The sequence below is a fragment of the Hemitrygon akajei genome, chromosome 20 (genome assembly GCF_048418815.1).
Source record: "Hemitrygon akajei chromosome 20, sHemAka1.3, whole genome shotgun sequence".
NCBI classification, from domain to species: Eukaryota; Metazoa; Chordata; class Chondrichthyes; order Myliobatiformes; family Dasyatidae; genus Hemitrygon; species Hemitrygon akajei.
In genome coordinates, this window is record NC_133143.1 from 4,892,309 (window position 1) to 4,912,121 (window position 19,813).

General features: G+C 43.2%; 1 long non-coding RNA gene across 1 annotated transcript in view; it reads right to left on the reverse strand.

Moving 5' to 3' along the window:
- LOC140742197 (uncharacterized) overlaps positions 1-19,813 on the reverse strand; it is a 366,178-nt gene that overhangs the window by 229,255 nt on the left and 117,110 nt on the right. The gene's annotated exons all lie outside the window — the stretch shown is intronic.

Sequence of the window (19,813 nt, forward strand, 5' to 3'; positions counted from 1 at the left end):
TTTATTTTCAAGGTTGCTAATTTATGCAGTTTGGTCTGAAACATTGATGAAATCATTCTGGGTGTTTTCTGATACCATGAAACGTAGAACGTAGATCAGTGCATAACAGAAACAGGCCCTTTGGCCCACAATGTTGTGCCAATCTAATTAAATTTGTAATCACATGGGCAACCTAACTGACCTTCTCTGCAACACTATGCCTATATCCTTACATTTTCCTCATATTCATGTACTGTAAAGCTATCCCTACCATTTCTGAAACCACTATCCATAACTACACTACCACCGAGTCACAGGATTTAGACCGAAGGCTGCGTCAGCGGCCAGAGAAATCCTTGCCCTGCTGGCTCACCCGCAACTGGGATTTTGGAGCCTCTTGACTTTTTTTTTAATGTGCGTGAATTGATTCAGTGAGGATCATTAATGATGGACCCATTGGTCCTGGCTGATTGTGGGTTAGTCAGGCTGACAGGGCTGAATGCTCCTGATATGGAAACTGTGCATGATCGCTAGCCTACCCCTTTGCATCTTCCCATTCCTGGAAACACACCCCACCCGAGGCTGTTTCACGCTTGGCAACACAGATGCTGCTTATAAAAAATTATGCCTTCAATGGCCTGAGGCTGTGCTGTTTTCTCTGGCTGTGCTGACTTGATTGATAGAATGGGGATCCTCACGGTGGAGAGGCATCTTGCTGACTATTAGGTCTAGCTGAGGGTCGGACTGTTGCAGAGACTAGCAGTCTATTGGCCCAACCCAAAGGGTCTGATGTAGACTGGGAATTGGTGAAAGGTGAAGTGCTACCTTTAAATCCTGGCAGCAGCAGAGGCAATCTAGATGCACGATGATTGAAGCTAAGAACAGAGTATAGAACATAGAACAGTACAACACAGGAACAGGCCCTTTGGCCACAACATTGGCCGAACCAGCTATAAGATTAACTCAAAAACACCCAAAAATTAGTTCATCCCACCTACATAATGTCCGTATCCTCACATTCATGTGCCTCTGGTGCATTTGCCTCTACCACCAAATCAGGCATCCAACACTCTCTGAGTAAAAAAAAATTTACCCCTCACATCCCCTTTGAACCTACCCCCTCTCACCTTCAATGCATGCCCTCTGGTATTAGACATTTCAACCCTGGGGTAACAGATACTTCCTGTCTACTCTATCCATGCCTCTCATAATCACATAAACCTCCATCAGATCTTCCCTCAACCTCCAGTATACCAAAGAAAACTAGGAAGCATCCTGGTAAACCTCCTCTGCACCCTCCCCAAAGCCTCAACATGCTTCCTGTAGTGAGGCGACTGTACGCAATCCTCCAGATGTGGCTTAACCACAGTTTTATAACGCTGCAACATAACCTTTTGACTTACAAACTCAATCTATCGAAAATAAAAGCAAGTGGTTCATAAGCCTTCTTAACCACCCTATCGACCTGTGTAGCCATTTTCAAGGAGCTAGGAACTTGGATCCCATGATCCCAGGATCTATCTGATCCGTAACTCTGTAGAGGGTCTTACCTTTAACAGTGTATTGTCTCCTTGCATTTTCCCTACCGAGGAGCAACACCTCACATTGACCTCTACCTGCCATTTCTCTGCAATTGATCTATATTCTGCTCTGTTATTTGCCAGTCTTCCACACTATCCACAACTTCATCAATTTTGGTATCATCCACAAACTTACTAACCCACCCATCTATATTTTCATCCAGGTCATTTATATACATCACAAACAGCAGAGGTCCCAGAACAGATCCCTGTGGAACACCTCTGAGTACAGACTTCCAGCTTGATAAAGTTCCTTCAACCACTACCTTCTACATCTTCTGCTCTCTCCTCATCATATTGTCACCCTCCTCCTCTCTTGTCACCGTATTAAAAAGCTCAATCAAGATAGTAAGGCATGCCATGCCCCATACAAAGCCATGCTGGCTCTCCCTAATGAGGCCATGGGTTTCCAAAAGCTCATTTTTCCTATCCCTAAGAATTTTCTACAGCAATTTCCACTCAGACTGAAGTGAGACTCAATTTCCATACTCACTGATGGTCCTAGGATTTTCCCTTGTTCCCTTCTTAAATAGAAGTACAATATTAGGCATTCACCAGTTCTCCAGGACCTTACCTGTGCCTAGAGAGGAAACAAAGATATTGGTCAAGGCCCAGCAATCTCACCTCTTGTCTCCTTCAATAACCTGAGATAAACCCCATCATGCCCTGGGGACCTATTAATCTTAATACTCATTAGGAACCCCAACATTTCCTCCTAAACACCATAACACAGTTATACACTATGCAGTAAACTTCTAGACCACCATGTCCTTTTCTTTGGTAAACACTGAAGCAAAGTATTCATTAAGTACCTCACTCAGATTCTCTGCATACAGCAATTGTTCCCTTTATCTTTGAGTGCTCCTACAACCTCCCTAGATATCCTCTTGTTTGTATAAAGGTTTGTATAAAATGCCTTCGGATTCACTTTAAACCTATATGCCAAGGACTTTTCATGCCCCTCTTGGCTTTCCTAATTCCCTTCTTTAGTTCTTTACTGGCTTCTTTATACTCCTCATGTGCTCCATTTGATCCTGACTTCAGACCTTTACATACTTTTCCTTTTTCTTCTTGACTGAATTCATCACCTCCCTGGACATACAAGGTACTCTTATCTTTCTATCTCTGCCATTCCTTCTAACAGGAACATTCCTGTACACTGTACTCATGTTCAATGTGGATTTGCCAGAAAAAAAGATGTTCCCAATTAATTCTTCTTAGTTCCTAATGCTCTCATAATTTGCCCTATTTCAATTTAAAACTCTCCCGGAAGGACCATACCTATCCTTATCTATAGCTATTCTGAAAGTTAAGGAGTTGTAGTCACCGTTCCCTAACTACTCACCCTCTGAAAGGTCAGTCACCTGGCCTGGCTCAACACCAGCTTAAATACAGCCCCTCCTCTCATTGGACCATCCACATAGAAACATAGAAAATAGGTGCAGGAATAGGCCATTCGGCCCTTTGAGCCTGCACCGCCATTCAGTATGATCATGGCTGATCATCCAACTCAGAACCCTGTACCTGCTTTCTCTCCATACCCCCTGATCCCTTTAGCCACAAGGGCCATATCTAACTTCCTCTTAACTATAGCCAATGAACCGGCCTCAACTGTTTCCTGTGGCAGAGAATTCCACAGATTCACCACTCTCTGTGTTGAAGAAGTTTTTCCTCATCTCGGTCCTAAAAGGCTTTCCCTTTATCCTTAAACTGTGACCCCTTGTTCTGGACTTCCCCAACATCAGAAACAATCTTCCTACATCTAGCCTGTCCAATCCCTTTAGAATTTTATACGTTTCAATAAGATCCCCCCTCAATCTTCTAAATTCCACATATTGACTTAAGAAACCCTCATGGATACAATCAAATTCTACCACATCCAAACCCCTTGCTCTAAAATGGACCCAGTTTATATTAGGGAAGTTGAAATCCCAATAACGACCTTACTATTCTTACTCATTTCCTTAATCTGATTATATCACTGTTCCTCAATGTCCCGGTGGCTATTAGGGTGTGTTGTACCATCCCATCAGTGTGATTGCACCTTTCCTATTCTTGAGTTCCACCCAAATGGACTCAGTAACAGACAGACAGACAGACATACTTTATTGATCCCAAGGGAAACTGGGTTTCGTTACAGTCACACCAACCAAGAATAGTGTAGAAATATAGCAATACAAAACCATAAATAATTAAATAATAATAAATTATGCCAAGTGGAAATTAGTCCAGGACCAGCCTATTGGCTCAGGGTGTCTGACACTCCGAGGGAGGAGTTGTAAAGTTTGATGTCCACAGGCAGGAATGACTTCCTATGACGCTCAGTGTTGCATCTCGGTGGAATGAGTCTCTGGCTGAACGTACTCCTGTGCCTAACCAGTACATTATGGAGTGGATGGGAGACATTGTCCAAGATGGCATGCAACTTGGACAGCATCCTCTTCAGAAACCACTGTCAGAGAGTCCAGTTCCACCCCCACAACATCACTGGCCTTACGAATGAGTTTGTTGATCCTGTTGGTGTCTGCTACCCTCAGCCTGCTGCCCCAGCACACAACAGCAAACATGATAGCACTGGCCACCACAGACTGAATTCTCCATTGTCTCCACTGTGCAGCTGTAATATTGTCCCTGATTAGTAGTGCAATTCCCCCTCCCTACCTTTTTATTGCCTTTTCTAAAGCATGGAATATTAATCACCCATTCCTGCCCCTGTCTCAACCAAGTTTAAGTAATAGCTATATCGTAGTTCCACGTATGACGCATGCTCAAAGTTCATCACCTTTACCCAGAATACCCCTAGCATAAAAATGCACACATTTCAAACTATCTGACCCATCATATCTGTTATTTTGATTTTGCCTTTCAATACTTTCCCTGACGTCAACCTTCTGGTCCAATCCTTCAGTTACTGACCTGGTTCCCAGCCCCTGCAAAACTAGTTTAAACTCTCCTGAGTAACATTAGCAAACTTCCCAGTCAGGATATTGGTTCTCCTCTAGTAAAGATGCAACCCATCCCTCTTGTACAGTTCACCCTTTCCCTAGAAAAGGTTCTAATGATCCAAGAACTTGAAACCCTATCCCCTGCACCATCTCAGCAGCCACTCGTTCATATCTGCATTAACCTGTGGCACTTGGAGTAATCCGGAGGTTGCTGCCTTGGCGATCCTTCCCTTCTGCCTCTTTCCTGACTCTATATACTCACAGTGTAGGATCTCTTCCCCTTTTCTGCCTATGACATTAATGCACCTCAACCTCTGGCTGTTCACCCTCCCCCTTCAAAATATCCTGCAGCTGCTCCAAAGCAACCGGCCACTGTGTCTCAGCAGTCCTTATTGAAGAGCCCCACTTCCCATGTCAGTAGAAAGGAAATGTTTCTTTCCCTGGTGAAGGGAAAAATTGACGGTGTACCTATTGGCATTCTTTATCTGTTATACTGTAAGCATTATAAACCAGGTGGGTTGCATTCTATATCCCAAACAAAGGGACCAGTTACCCTTCCAGCCCCTTCAAGGGAATGTAATGTTAATCCTAGTAAGCAGGACGTTATATCCAGACTTGGGTGAATTGGACCCTGATGGCAGGTTACTCAGACCAGCACTTAGGGTTGTGGCCAGGGCCTAGGGACCTCTGGTATTTCCAGCATCCCAGAGGGAGACTGAGGCCATACATACCTATTACCCATTGGTGGTCACATGGTAATAAATAATAGCAAATTGCCCTGGTGGACACTGGGGCTGAGATTACCTTATTACATACGATTCTGGATCTATATACAGGACAGCGAGTGAATATTCAGGGATATGGAGGATCGGTTATGGATGGCGTATGAACAAAGGTCCGTCTCACTATTGACAAGGGTCCTCCTTAGTCTGTTCCTGTGCTCATCTTCCAGGTCCCTGAAAAAATTTTAGAAATTGATTTGTTAATGAGAACTTCTATCACAATCCTCTGGCAAATTTGCTTTTGGTATTAGGAAGGTGTTCACTCTGGGTGGAAAGGCAAAATAGGAACTCTTTCTTTATACCCTTCCCATCGCAAAAAGTAGTTGTTAAGCAATATTCTTTCCCAGAAGTGGATAAGGAAATAGATGATACTGTGGCGACCCACTTCCCAGCGCACTCGAACCGGCTCACAAAGTGGCGTGCGCCGGCATTGAGGCCGGTCCCAAAGAGGGCGCCAAGTCTGCTTCACCAGCAAGGGGAAAAGCCCGCGCGCGGGACGGGACTGTGAATACGCCCGGGGAGGGCAGGAACAGGAAGGTTTTAAAGCGAGGCCGCGAAGTTTGAATAAACCACTTTTGCAACTGCAGCTCACCGACTACGTGTCATTAATTCAGTGCTGCGTGTAGCACACCGCTACAATACAGTCAAGCCCCTTTTAAACCTCTTCATCCTGCCTCATCTCCTTATAATAGCCCTTTGTAGCCAGTTCAGAAAACTGATAGTTCATAGCATCTGACCGTTGATTATTACCAGTTAAACTCGTCCAATGGCCACAGCTGTTCCAGACATTGTGACTCAGACCGAAGACCTTTCTAATAGGACTGACTTATTGATTGGGATAGTGCTTTCTTCTCAGCCCTATTGCTGAGTAGTCCCAAGATCAGTTTACGATACATGGAACAGCCTTCAGTACATAGTAGGACTATGTACATATCCCTCTGGTTTCCACAGGGATATGTACATAGTCCTACTATGTGGTGGCACAGGATTTTCATGAATGTGTCCTATCCTCCAACATTAAAGTAGCTCACTATATAGATGAATTATGATATTGTAGCCATTGGTTGCAGCAGGGGCAGGTTGACTCTGTGGTTAAGAAGGCATACGGTGCATTGGCCTTCATCAACCATGGGATTGAGTTTAAGAGCTGAGAGGTAATGTTACAGCTATATAGGACCCTGGTCAGACCCCACTTGGAGTACTGTGCTCAGTTCTGGTCACCTCACTACAGGAAGGATGTGGAAAGGGTGCAGAGGAGATTTACAAGGATGTTCCCCAGATTGGGGAGCATGCCTTATGAGGATAGGTTGAGTGAACTTGGCCTTTTCTCCTTGGAGCGACGGAGGATGAGAGGTGACCTGATAGAGGTGTATAAGATGATGAGAGGCATTGATCGTGTGGATAGTCAGAGGCTTTTTCCCAGGGCTGAAATGGCTAACATGAGAGGGCACAGTTTTAAGGTGCTTGGAAGTAGGTACAGAGGAGATGTTGGGGGTAAGTTTTTTTATGCAGAGAGTGGTGAGTGTGTGGAATGGGCTGCTGGCAATGGTGATGCAGGCGGATACGATAGGGTCTTTTAAGAGACTCCTGGATAGGTACATGGAGCTTAAAAAAAATAGAGGTCTATGGGTAACCCTAGGTAATTTCTGAAGTAAGTACATGTTCAGCACAGCATAGTGGGCCAAAGGGCCTGTATTGTGCTGTAGGCTTTCTCTGTTTCTAATATTCCGGGGCTGTGTTGTTTTAGAGGCGACAGAGTGGGAGAGATTAAAGGAGGAGGGATGGTGTTAGTGTCATGGCAGTGCTCAGTGGATTAAAGGAGGAATGGAGACAGTCTAACCCCTATTAACATCAATGGATCTGGGGTTGAGGGGGTGAACAGCTTTAAGTTCCTCAGCATACACATCACTGAGGATCTCACCTGGTCTGTACACACCGGCTGTGTGGTGAAAAAGGCACAACAGTGCCTCTTTCACCTCAAGTGGTTGAAGAAGTTTGGTATGGCCCCTAAATCCTAACAACTTTTCTACAGGGGCACAAATGAGAGCATCCTGACTGGCTGCATCACTGCCTGGTATGGGAACTGTACTTTTCTCAATCGCAGGATTCTGCAGAGAGTGGTGCAGACAACCCAGCACAGCTGTAGATGTGAACTTCCCACAATATAGGACATTTACAAAGACAGGTGTGTTAAGGACCCGAAGGATCATCAGGGACCCGACTCACCTCAACCACAAACTGTCCCAGCTGCTACCATCCAGGAAACGGTACTGCAGCATAAAAGCCAGGACCAACAGGCTCTGGGATGGCTACTTCAACCAGGCCATCAGATTGATTAATTCATGCTGATACAATGGTATTTTTGTGTTATATTGACTATTCTGTTGCACATACTATTTATTATAAATTACTATAAATTGCACATTCGGACAGAGACGTAACATAAAGAGAACTGAGAAATAAGAAAGGTATGACTACGTTAATTGAGCTATATTACAGACCACCCAACAGTCCAAGAGGTTTAGAGGAAAAATTTGAAGAGAGGTCACAGACTGTTGCAAGAACCATAAGGTTGTTATAGTAGGTGATTCTAACTTTCCATAAACTCCAACACCGTAAAAGGACTAGATGGGATAGAGTTTATTAAATATGTTCAGAAAGTTACCTTAATCAATAGATAAAAGTCCCAATAAAAGTGTGTGAAAATCAATCTGCTATTAGGGAGTGAGACAAGGAAGGTGACAGAAGTTTGTGTAGGGACACTTTGTGTCTAGTGATCATAATGCCATTAGTTTCATAGTAAGCATGCAAAAAGATAAGTCTGGTCCATGGATTGAGATTCTAAATTGGAGAAAGGCCAATTTTGATGGCATCAGAAAGGACGTACTTTTTATTGAAAGGACGGGCAGGAAGGCATAGGCAGTGGTGTGGCTCTGTTAGTAAGGGATGGAATTACATCTTTTGAAACAGGTGACATAGGGTCAGAGAATGTTGAATCTTTGTGGAGTTAAAAAACTGCAAGGGTTAAAAAGAACCACAATGGGAATCATATATAGGCCTCCAAATATAGCCAAGATGTAGGGTTGAGATTGCAAATGGAGCTGGAAAAGGCATGTAATAAGGGTAATGACACAATTGTAATGGGGGACTTCAATATGCAAGGGGATTGGGAAAATCAGGTTGGTGTCGGATTGGAAGAGAGGGAATTTGTTGAATTCCCACAAGATGGCTTTTTAGAGCAGCTTGTGTTTCAGCCTACTCCGGGAAAGGCTATTAGATTGGGTGTTGTGTAATAAACCAGATCTTATTAGAGAGCTTAATGTAAAGGAACCCTTCGGAGGCAGGGATCACAATATAATTAAATTCATACTGCAGTCTGAGAGGGAAAAGCAAGCCACATGTAACTGTATCACAATGGAATAAAGAGAATTACAGAGGCATGAGAGAGGAGCTTGCCCAGGTGGACTGGCAGAGGATACTGGCGGGGATGATGGCAGAACAGAGATGGCTGATGGTTTTGGGAATGATTCACAAGACACGGGACAGATATGTCCCACAGGGGATGAAGTTCTCAAATGGCAGGGGTAGGCAATCGTGGATGACAAAGGAAGTTAAGGACTGTATAAAAACCAAGGGAAGGGCATATAAGGTAGCATATATATATATATGTCTCTCTTCCTGCCATCACTGACATTTACACTACACACTGTATCCACAAAGGAAACAGCATTATGAAGGACCCCATGCACCCCTCATACAATCTCTTCTCCCTCCTGCCGTCTGGGAAAAGGCTCCGAAGCATTCGGGCTCTCACGACCAGACTATGTAACAGTTTCTTCCCCCAAGCTATCAGACTCCTCAATACCCAGAGCCTGGACTGACACCTTGCCCTACTGTCCTGTTTATTATTTATTGTAATGCCAGTACTGTTTCTGTGCACTTTATGCAGTCCAGTGTAGGTCTGTAGTCTAGTGTAGCTTTCTCTGTTTTTTTTATTACGTAGTTCAGTCTAGTTTTTTGTACTGTGTCATGTAACACCATGGTCCTGAAAAATGTTGTCTCATTTTTACTATGCACTGTACCAGCAGTTATGGTCAAAATGACAATAAAAGTTGACTTGACTTGAAAACCAAGTGGGAAGTTGGATGATTGGGAAGCTTTTAAAATCCAACAAAGACAACTAAAAATACTATAAGAAGAGAAAAGACAAAATATGAGGGCAGACTAGCCAATAATATCAAAAATAATATCAGTTATATAAAGAGTAAAAGGAAGGTGAGAGTTGATATTGGATCACTGGAAAATGATGCTGGTGAGGTAGTATTAGGGGGACAAAGAAATGGCATATGAACTTAATGGGTACTTTGCATCAGTCTTCACTGTGGAAGACACAAGCAGAGTGCCATAGGTCCATGACTGACGGGGAGCAGGAATGAGTACCATTGCTATTACAAAGGAAAAAGTGCTAGGCAAACTCAAAGGTCTTCAGGTATGAAACACTCTGGTTCCATTGACTGTGTAAGTCTGGGGAAAATCATCTCTGGCCCTGCCAAGCATGTGAGATTGAGGTGTGAGCCCACCCCGAAACCTCTGTTTGTGTGGATGCTGCATGATTTGTTACCCTGTTACAAATAAAGAACAGACAGTACACCACATACAATTAAACAATTTAGCTTTATAATTCTTAATTTGACTAAAGGCTTAGTAAAGAAAAAGCAAAAAAAGAAAAGGCTAGGTCCCATTTTAATGAGACAGTCTAATGTGCACTAGTTGGAGTTCATGGCTTCCCCTTTGCCAATCCTCCTTCGATCTTGCCAGGCTTCCTTGGATCAAGACCCCACTCCGGGTCGAGTCTTGCGACCTCTTCTCTTGAGCAACTTCTCCCTTCATCTCCCACCAAACAAAAGACCCAGAACACAACACGAAAGCACACTCCCTCATTGGACGGCTCACATTCCAAAGCACCCACTATCTCTAACCACTGCTTCTGCAGAAAGACCTTTACATTAGTAGTGAAAGCTTTCCCAGGTGGATAAGTCACCTGGGCCAGATGGACCTACATTGCTGAAGAGATAATGCATTCATTGATCATGATCTTTCAAGAATCATTTAATTCTGGCATGGTCCTGGAGGACTGGAAGATTGCAAATGCCACTCCACTCTAAGAAGGGAAGAAGGCAAAAGAAAGGACAGTTAGCCTAACCTCAGTGGTCGAGAAAGTGTTAAAATCTATTATTAAGGATGAAGACTAATGATAAAATCATTCAAAGTCAGCATGATCTCTGTAAAGGGAAACCTTACCTGACAAGTCTGTTAAGGGTTCTTCGAGGAATAGCAAGCAAGGTGGACAAAGGAGAGGCAGTCGATGTCATTTACTTGGATTTTCAGAAGATACACATGAGGCTGCTTAACAAGATAACATCATATGGCATTACAAGAAAGATACAGGCATGGATAGTGGAATATCTGACAGGCAGAGACAGAGAGTGAGAATAAACCCGCCTTTTCTGGTTGGCTACTGGTGACCAGTGATGTTCCTCATGTCAGTATTGGGACCGCTGCTTTTCCCATTGTTTGTCAATGATTTAGATAATGGAATTGATGGTTTTGTGGTAAAGTTTTCAGATGATAGGAAGATAGGTGGAGGGGTAGGTAGTGCTGAGGAGACTATGCGATTGCAGCAGGACTTTGACAAATTGGAAGAATAGGCAAAAAAATGGCAGATGGAATGCAGTGTTGGGAAATGTATGGTAAAGCATTTTGGTAAAAGGAACAGTACTGTGGACTGTTAACTAAATGGAGAAAAGTTTCAGGGGTGCAGGGGGACTTAGGAATCCTTGTGCAAGATTTCCAGAAGGTTAATTTACAGGTTGGGTCTGTGGTAAAGAAGGCAAATGCAATGTTGGCATTTATTTCAAGGGGAATAGAATATAAAAGGAAAGAGATGATGCTGAGCCTTTATAAGACACTAGTCAGGCTGCACGTGGAATATTGTTAATAGTTTTGGGCCCCATATCTCAGAAAAGATGTGTTGTCAGAGGAGGTTCACGAGAATGATTCCAGGAATGAAGGGGTTAATGTATGAAGAGTGTTTGACAGCTTTAGGCCTGTACTCACTGGAATTTAGAAGAATGCAGGGAAATCTCATTGAAACCTAACAAATGTTGAAAGGACTAGATAGGATGGATGTGGAGAGGATGTTTTCTATGGTGGGGGTATCCAGAACTAGAGGGCACAGCCTTAAAATTGAGAGGTGCTCTTCAGAACTGAGGTAAGGAGAAATCTGTGGGATGCTCTGCCGCAGACTGTGGTGGAGTTGGCTTCTGATCTGGCGAGGAATGGAACAAGCTGTTTTCTGACAAGGAGGTACTTGGTAAGCCAGAAGCCTTCAAAAGTGAAATTTTGAGAGAAAAGGGAATGTTCGAATAAAAGGTGCAGAGTACCTTGGTTTTCATGAGATATTGTGGCTCCAGATAAGAAAAAAACAGAAGTACATAGTAGATATAGGCAGGTAGAAACAAATGAGGTGCTTATGAAGTATAAGAAAAGCAAGAGAACATTTAAGAAAGAAATCAGAAGGGCTAAAAGAAGGCATAAGGTTCACTAGCAGACAAGGTGAAGGAAAACCCTCAGGAATTCTACAGATATTTTAAGACCAAAGGATTGTAAGGGACAAAATTAGTTCTCTGGAAGATCAGAATGGTAATCCATGTGTGGAGCCAAAAAGATGGGGGATCTTAAATGATTTTTTTGTATCTGTATTTACTCAGGAGATGTACACGGAGTCTATAGAAGTGAGGCAAATTGGCATTGACTTCATGGAGCCTATTCAGACTACAGAGAACGATGACTATATTGGCTGTCCTGAGGCAAATTACAGTGTATAAATCCCCAGGGCCTGATAAGTTGTTCCCTCGGACCCTTAGGAGGCAACTGCAGAAATTGATAGGAGGGACCTAGCAGAGATATTGAAATCATCCTTAGTGATAGGTGAGGTACCAGAGAACTGGAGCATATCCAAGGTCATTCCACTGCTCAGGCAAGGCTGTAAAATGGCAGGAGGAATTTAATGCAGATAAGTATGAGGTGTTGCACTTCAGCAGGACCGACCAGGGAAGATCTTACACAGTGAATGGTCGGGCACTGAGGAGTGCAGTAGAACAAAGGAGTATAGGTCCATAATTCATAGAAAATGGCATCACAGGTAGATAGGCTTGTAAAGAAAGTGTTTGGCACATTGGTGAGGCCTAATTTGGAGTATTGTGTGCAGCTTTTGTCACCTACCTATGGGGAAGATGTCAATACATTTGAAAGAGTACAGAGAAAAGGATATCGCCAGGACTGGAGGATCTGGGTTATAAGGAAAGATTGAAAAGGTTTGGACTTTATTCCTTGGAACGTAGAAGTTTTGATAGTATACAAAATTATACAAATCATAATAGTACACAAAATTAGGAGGGGTATAGATAGGGTAAATGGGCTTTTCCACTGCCGTTAGGTGGAACTATAACCAGAGGTTATGGGTTAAGACCATAAGACCATCTAGTCCATTTGGCCCATCAGATCTGTTCCACCAGTTCGTCAAGGCCGATCCAATTTTCCTCTCAGCCCCAATCTCTTGCCTTCTCCCCATATCCCTTCATGTCCTCACCAATCCATAATCTATCAACCTATGCCTTAAATACACATAAAGACTTGGCCACCACAGCTGTCTATGGCAACGAATTCCACAGGTTCACCACTCTCAGGCTAAAGAAATTCTTCCTCATCTCCATTTAAAAGGACGACCCTCTTATCCAGGGCTATGTCTTTTACCTTAAGTTCTCTAATTAATTCTGGATCATTGCACAACACCCAATCCAGAATCGTTGATCCCCTGGAAGGCTCAACCACAAGTTGCTTCAAAAAGCCATGTTGTAGGCATTCTATAAATTACCCCTCTTGAAATCCAGCACAAGCCTGATTTTCCCAATCTACCAGCATATTGAAATCTCCCATGACTATTACAATATTGCTCTTTTGGCATTTTTTACCCCCATTGTCATTTGAGGGCCAAATCCTTATTATCCTTACCACTGCCTGGGGGTCTTTATACATATATATACCCTCATCAGGGTTGCAGTCCCTTAGCTCTATCCACAATGATTTAACACCTCATTGCCCTATGTTGCCTCTTTTTAATGATTTGACTTCATTTTTTACCAACAAAGCAATGTTGCCCCCTCTGCCTTCCTACCTGTCCTCGCGATACAATATGTATCCTTGGACATTAAGCTCGCAGTTATAGTCTTCTTTCAGCCATGATTCAGTGATGCCTGCAACATCATACCTGCCAATCTGCAACTGTGCTACAAGTTCATCGATCTTATTCTGTATACTGCACACATTCAAATATAACACCTTCAGTCCTGTATTCACCCTTTTCGATTTTGTCCACCATTGTCATTGCAACATATACTGCTGACTGCAATTTTGCCCTATCAACAGCCTCTCCTCACTACATGTTGCCTCTGTAAACCAGCTATCTCATCTTCATCCACCTTTTCTACGATATTTCTTACATTGAAATATACACAACTCAGGACATTAGTCACACAATGCTCAACCTTTCGATTCCTGACTTTGTCTGAGGTCTTACCAGCTTCTGCCTGACAACCTCTCTACTAATTGTTCTGGCACTCAGTTTCCCATCCCCCTGCAACTCTAGTTAAAACCCCACTGTGCAGCCTTAACAAACCTTCCCCTTAGGATGTTTGTCCCCCTCCAGTTCAGGTGCAAACCATCCCTTCTGTACAGGTCCCCCTTCTCTGGAAGAAAGGCCAAAAATCTTATGCCCTTCCTCCTACGCCAACACTTTAGCCATGTATTAAACTGTATAATCTTCCTAGTTCTGGCTTCACTAGCACGTGGCATGGGTAGTAATCCTGAGATCACAACCCTGGAGGTCCTGCCCTTTAACATAGCAACTAACTTCCTATGCAGAAACTTGTCATTAGCCCTACCCATGTCATTGGTACCTTCATGAAACATGACCTCTGGCTGTTCACATTCCCACTTAAGAATGCTGAGGATTTGATGGAAGATGTCCTGGGATCTGGCACCTGGGAGACAACATACCATCTGGTAATCTCATTTTCACCCACTGAACTTCCTGTTGGTTCCTCTAAATAACGAATTCCCGACCACCACAATGTCACATTTCTGCCCCCCCCCCCCCCCACACACACCACCACCATCCTTCTGAGTCACAGAGCTGGACTCAGTAGCAGAGACTCTCTGCTGTTGAGGGGGACGGACACAGGGCTACTCTGCACTGGGCTCCTTAACCCCTTTCCTTTTCCTGACTACCACCCAGTTTCCTGTGTCCTGCACCTTGGGTGTAACTACCTTTCTACATGTCCTATCTATCACCCCCTTGGCACCCCCTTATCACACTCGAATGATCCAGAATTCATCCGGTTCCAGCTCAAACTCCAAACATGGATTGTTAGAAGATGCAGCTGGATGTACTTCTTACAGTTGTAGTCTTCAGTGACACTGGAGGTCTCCCTGCCTTCCCACATCCTGCAAGAGAAGCATTCCACTATCCTGCCTGGCATCTGTACTGTCCTAACTGAGCAGATATAAAGAAGAGAAAAATAAAAAAATTTAGCCTTGAGCTTTTCTTTTTTTTTGTTTTTCCTGACTGAAGCCCCTCTTTGCTGAATCTTTGAAAGCTGTCTACTCATATGATGGCTGCTGTGCTTGCCCTACTTTCCTTTAGTTTGATCTTACTAATCAATCTCAAACATGGATTGGCTGCAGTGATCCACTGCTCCCTATCCTACTTGGTAAGTGGACTTGAGTGAAATCCTCTCCTCTCAAAACCACCAATTTCAGGGTCAGCCCCTGGTCAAATTTCTCAAAGCTTAAGTGTGAGAAGTGTAAAGTTTAAGGGGAAACGTGAGGGAACCTTCTTAACTCATAGAGTCATGAAAATGCCAACTCAGCTGCCAGCCCGATTTCAGCGTTGAAAAGAAGTTTGATAAGTGTATGGACAGTAGAACTATAGAAGGCTACGTTCCTGGTGCAGGTCAAAGGGAGTAGGCAGTTTAAATGGTTTAGCACAGACTAGATGACCTGAAGGGTCTGCTTATGTGTTGTAATTCTCTATGATGTGCTTTTGCATGGATCCGAGGTTTCCAAAGTCCTTAATACTTTGATTGATCACTTCTGATTGAGAAAATAGGAAATTAACCCTGATAAAGTACAGGGCCCAGCTATGAATATTTATTTTCAAGATCCAAAATTCAAAGTACATTTATTATCAAAATATTTATGCAGCATACAACCCTGAAATTTGTCTTCTCCACGTCACGAAACAAAGAAGAACCAGGGAACCAAACTGTTCAAAAAAAACCATCAAACATGAACCCCACCTCCCAACTATGTGCAAAATAAATCATGTAAATGGCAACAAAAAAGAGAGCAAAAACACAGAGTATAAAACACAAAATCAAAAGGCATTTTTTAGAACAGTTCAGCTCTGTGTTCATTATCTGCAGACTGCCCTGATCCAAAAATTGCCCAAAAGTAAAAAAAAGCGAGCAGATTGAGAAGGGGTGGTCAGTTCTTCGGCAGTTGAAAGGGCACGACTGTGCAAGAGCGTGAAAGTCGGCCCATGAGGCAATGGGAGAGTTAAAAAGCGAGCAGATTAACAGAGCATGTGACAGAGTAAGAAGGCTTTGGCTCGAGAGATTTCGGTGAGCAGAGGCTGAGAATGAGCTTGCTCCCGGTGAGGTAAAGATGGGTAAGTTCCTTTAATTAATCTAATTAGCTTAGGAGTAGGTAATGGAGACAGCAGTTAGGGCCGTTGAGTGCTCCGTTTGCAGTACGTGGGAAGTCAGGGCGAGCACAATTGTCCCTGATGACTACACCTGCAAAAGGTGCATCCAGCTGCAGCTCCTGACAAACCGTGTTAGGGAACTGGAGCTGGAGCTGGATGAACTTCAGATCGTTCGGGAGGCAGAGGCAGAAACAGACTGGAGTTTCAGGGAGATAGTCACCCCTAGGAGTCAGGAGACAGGTAGCTGGGTGACTGTCAGGAGAGGGAAGGGGAATAGACAGAATGAGCAGAGCACCCCTGTGGCCATTCCCATCAATAATAAGTATACCGTTTTGGATACTGTTGGTGGGGACAACCTACCAGGGACAAGTTGCAGTGGTTGCGTCTCTGGCACCGAGACTGGACCTTCAGCTCAGAAGGGAAGGAGGGAAAAGAGGAGAGCAGTAGTGATAGGGGATTCGATATTTAGGGGGACAGATAAGAGGTTCTGTGGAAGAGATCGAGAATCCTGGATGGTCTGTTGCCTCCCTGTTGCCAGGGTCTGCAATATCTCGGATTGAGTTCTCAGTATTCTCAAGAGGGAGGGTGAGCAGCCGGATGTCGTGGTCCATGTAGGGACCAATGACGTGGGTAGGAAGAGTGAGGAGGTCCTGAACGGTGAGTTTAGGGAGCTAGGTGCCAAGTTAAAGGACAGGACCTCCAGGATAGCAATCTCAGGATTGCTACCAGTGCCACGTGCAGGTGGGTTTAGAAATAGTAAGATAGCGCAGATCAACATGTGGCTGAAGACATGGTTCAGGAAGGAGGGCTTCAGATTTATAGATAATTGGGCAGTTTTCCAGGGAAGGTGGGACCTGTTCCGGTGGGACGGTTTACATCTGAACTGGAGGGGGACAAATATTCTTGCAGGTAGGTTTGCTAGAGAGGCTCCAGTGGATTTAAACTAGATACGAGGGGGAGGGGAACCAAAGTGTAGGAACAGATGTATGGGAGAAGGAAGAAAAAGAAGATAGTAAAGTTGTTTGCACCGTTAGTGATAAACAGAGAGTAAGAGGTGGAAAATTTCTAAAATGCATTTATTTTAATGCTAGGAGCATTGTAAGAAAGGTGGATGAGCTTAGAGCATGGATTGATACCTGGAAATATGATGTTGTAGCTATTAGTGAAACATGGTTGCAGGAGGGGTGTGATTGGCAAATAAATATTCCTGGATTTCGTTGCTTCAGGTGTGATAGAATCAGAGGGACAAGAGGGGGAGGTGTTGCATCGCTTGTCGGAGAAAATATTACAGCGGTGCTGTGGCAGGATAGATTAGAGGAGTCATCTAGGGAGGCTATTTGGGTGGAATTGAGGAATGGGAAAGGTGTAATAACATTTATAGGGGTGTATTATAGACCACCTAATGGGGAGAGAGAATTGGAGGAGCAAATTTATAAGGAGATAGCAGATATTTGTAGTAAGCACAAGGTTGTGATTGTGGGAGATTTTAATTTTCCGCACATAGACTGGGAAGCCCATACTGTTAAAGGGCTGGATGGATTGGAGTTTGTAAAATGTGGGCAGGATAGTTTTTTGCAGCAATACATAGAGGTACCATCTAGAGAAGGGGTAGTTTTGGATCTCCTGTTAGGGAATGAGATAGGTCAGGTGACAGAGGAATGTGTTGGGGAGCACTTCGGGTCCACTGATCACAATGCCATTAGTTTCAATATAATTATGGAGAAGGGTAGGTCTGGACCCAGGGTTGAGATTTTTAATTGGAGAAAGGCTAACTTTGAGGAGATGCGAAAGGATTTAGGAGTGGATTGGGACAATTTGTTTTATGGGAAGGATGTAATAGGCAAATTGAGGTAATTTAAAGGTGAAATTTTGAGGGTACAGAATCTTTATGGTCCTGTTAGTTTGAAAGGAAAGGTTAAAAGTTTGAGAGAGCTATAGTTTTCAAGGGATATTGGAAACTTGGTTCAGAAAAAGAGAGATATCTACAATAAGTATAGGCAGCATGGAGTAAGTGAGGTGCTCGAAAAATATAAAGAATGTAAAAAGAATCTTAAGAAATAAATTAGAAAAGCTAAAAGAAGATACGAGGTTGCTTTGGCAAGTAAGGTGAAAATAAATCCAAAGGGTTTCTACAATTATATTGATAGCAAAAGGATAGTGAGGGATAAAATTGGTCCCTTGGAGAATCAGAGTGGACAGCTATGTGTGGAGCCAAAAGGGATGGGGGAGATTTTGAACAATTTCTTTTTTTTGGTATTCACTAAGGAGAAGAATATTGAATTGTGTAAGGGAAACAAGTAGGGAAGTTATGGAAACTATGATAATTAAAGAAGGGGAAGTACTGGTGCTTATAAGGAATATAAAAGTGAATAAGTATCTGGGTCCTGACAGGATATTCCCTAGGACCTCGAGGGAAGTTAGTGTAGAAATAGCAGGGGCTCTGACAGAAATATTTCAAATGTCATTAGAAATGGGGATGGTACCGGAGGATTGGCATATTGCTCATGTTGTTCCATTGTTTAAAAAGAGTTCTAAGAGTAAACTTAGCAATTATAGGTCCGTCAGTTTGACATCAGTGGTGGGTAAGTTAATGGAAAGTATTCTTAAGATGGTATATATAATTATCTGGATTGACAAGGTCTGATTAGGAACAGTCAACATGGACTTGTGCGTGGAAGGTCATGTTTGACAAATCTTATTGAATTTTTTGAAGAGGTTACTAGGAAAGTTGACGAGGGTAAAGCAGTGGATGTTGTCTATATGGACTTCAGTAAGGCCTCTGACAAGGTTCCACACGGAAGGTTAGTTAGGAATGTTCAATCGTTAGGTATTAATATTGAAGTAGTAAAATGGATTCAACAGTGGCTGGATGGGAGATGCCAGAGAGTAGTGGTGGATAACCTGTTTGTCGGGTTGGAGGCCGGTGACTAGTGTGCCTCAGGGATCTGTACTGGGTCCAATGTTGTTTGTCATATACATTAATAATCTGGATGACGGGGTGGTAAATTGGATTAGTAAGTATGCAGATGATACTAAGATAGGTGGCATAGTGGATAATAAAGTAGGTTTTCAAAGCTTGCATAGAGACTTAGGCCAGTTAGAAGAGTGGGCTGAAAGATGGCAGATGGAACTTAATGCTGATAAGTGTGAGGTGCTACATTTTGGTAGGACTAATCAAAATAGGGCATACATGGTAAATGGTAGGGCATTGAAAAATGCAGTAGATCAGAGTGATCTAGGAATAATGGTGCATAGTTCCCTGAAGGTGGAATCTCATGTGGATAGGGTGGTGAAGAAAGCTTTTGGTATGCTAGCCTTTATAAATCAAAGTATTGAGTATAGGAGTTGGGATGTAATGTTAAAATTGTACAAGGCATTGGTAAGGCCAAATTTGGAGAATTGTGTACAGTTCTGGTCACTGAATTATAGGAAAGATGTCAACAAAATAGAGAGAATACAGAGAAGATTTACTAGAATGTTACCTGGGTTTCAGTACCTATGTTACAGAGAAAGGTTGAACAAGTTAGGTCTTTATTCTTTGGAGCATAGAAGGTTGAGGGGGGACTTGATAGAGGTATTTAAAATTATGAGGGGGATAGATAGAGTTGATGTGGATAGGCTTTTTCCGTTGACAGTAGAGGAGATTCAAACAAGAAGACATGAGTTGAGAGTTAGGGGGCAAAAGTTTAGGGGTAACATGAG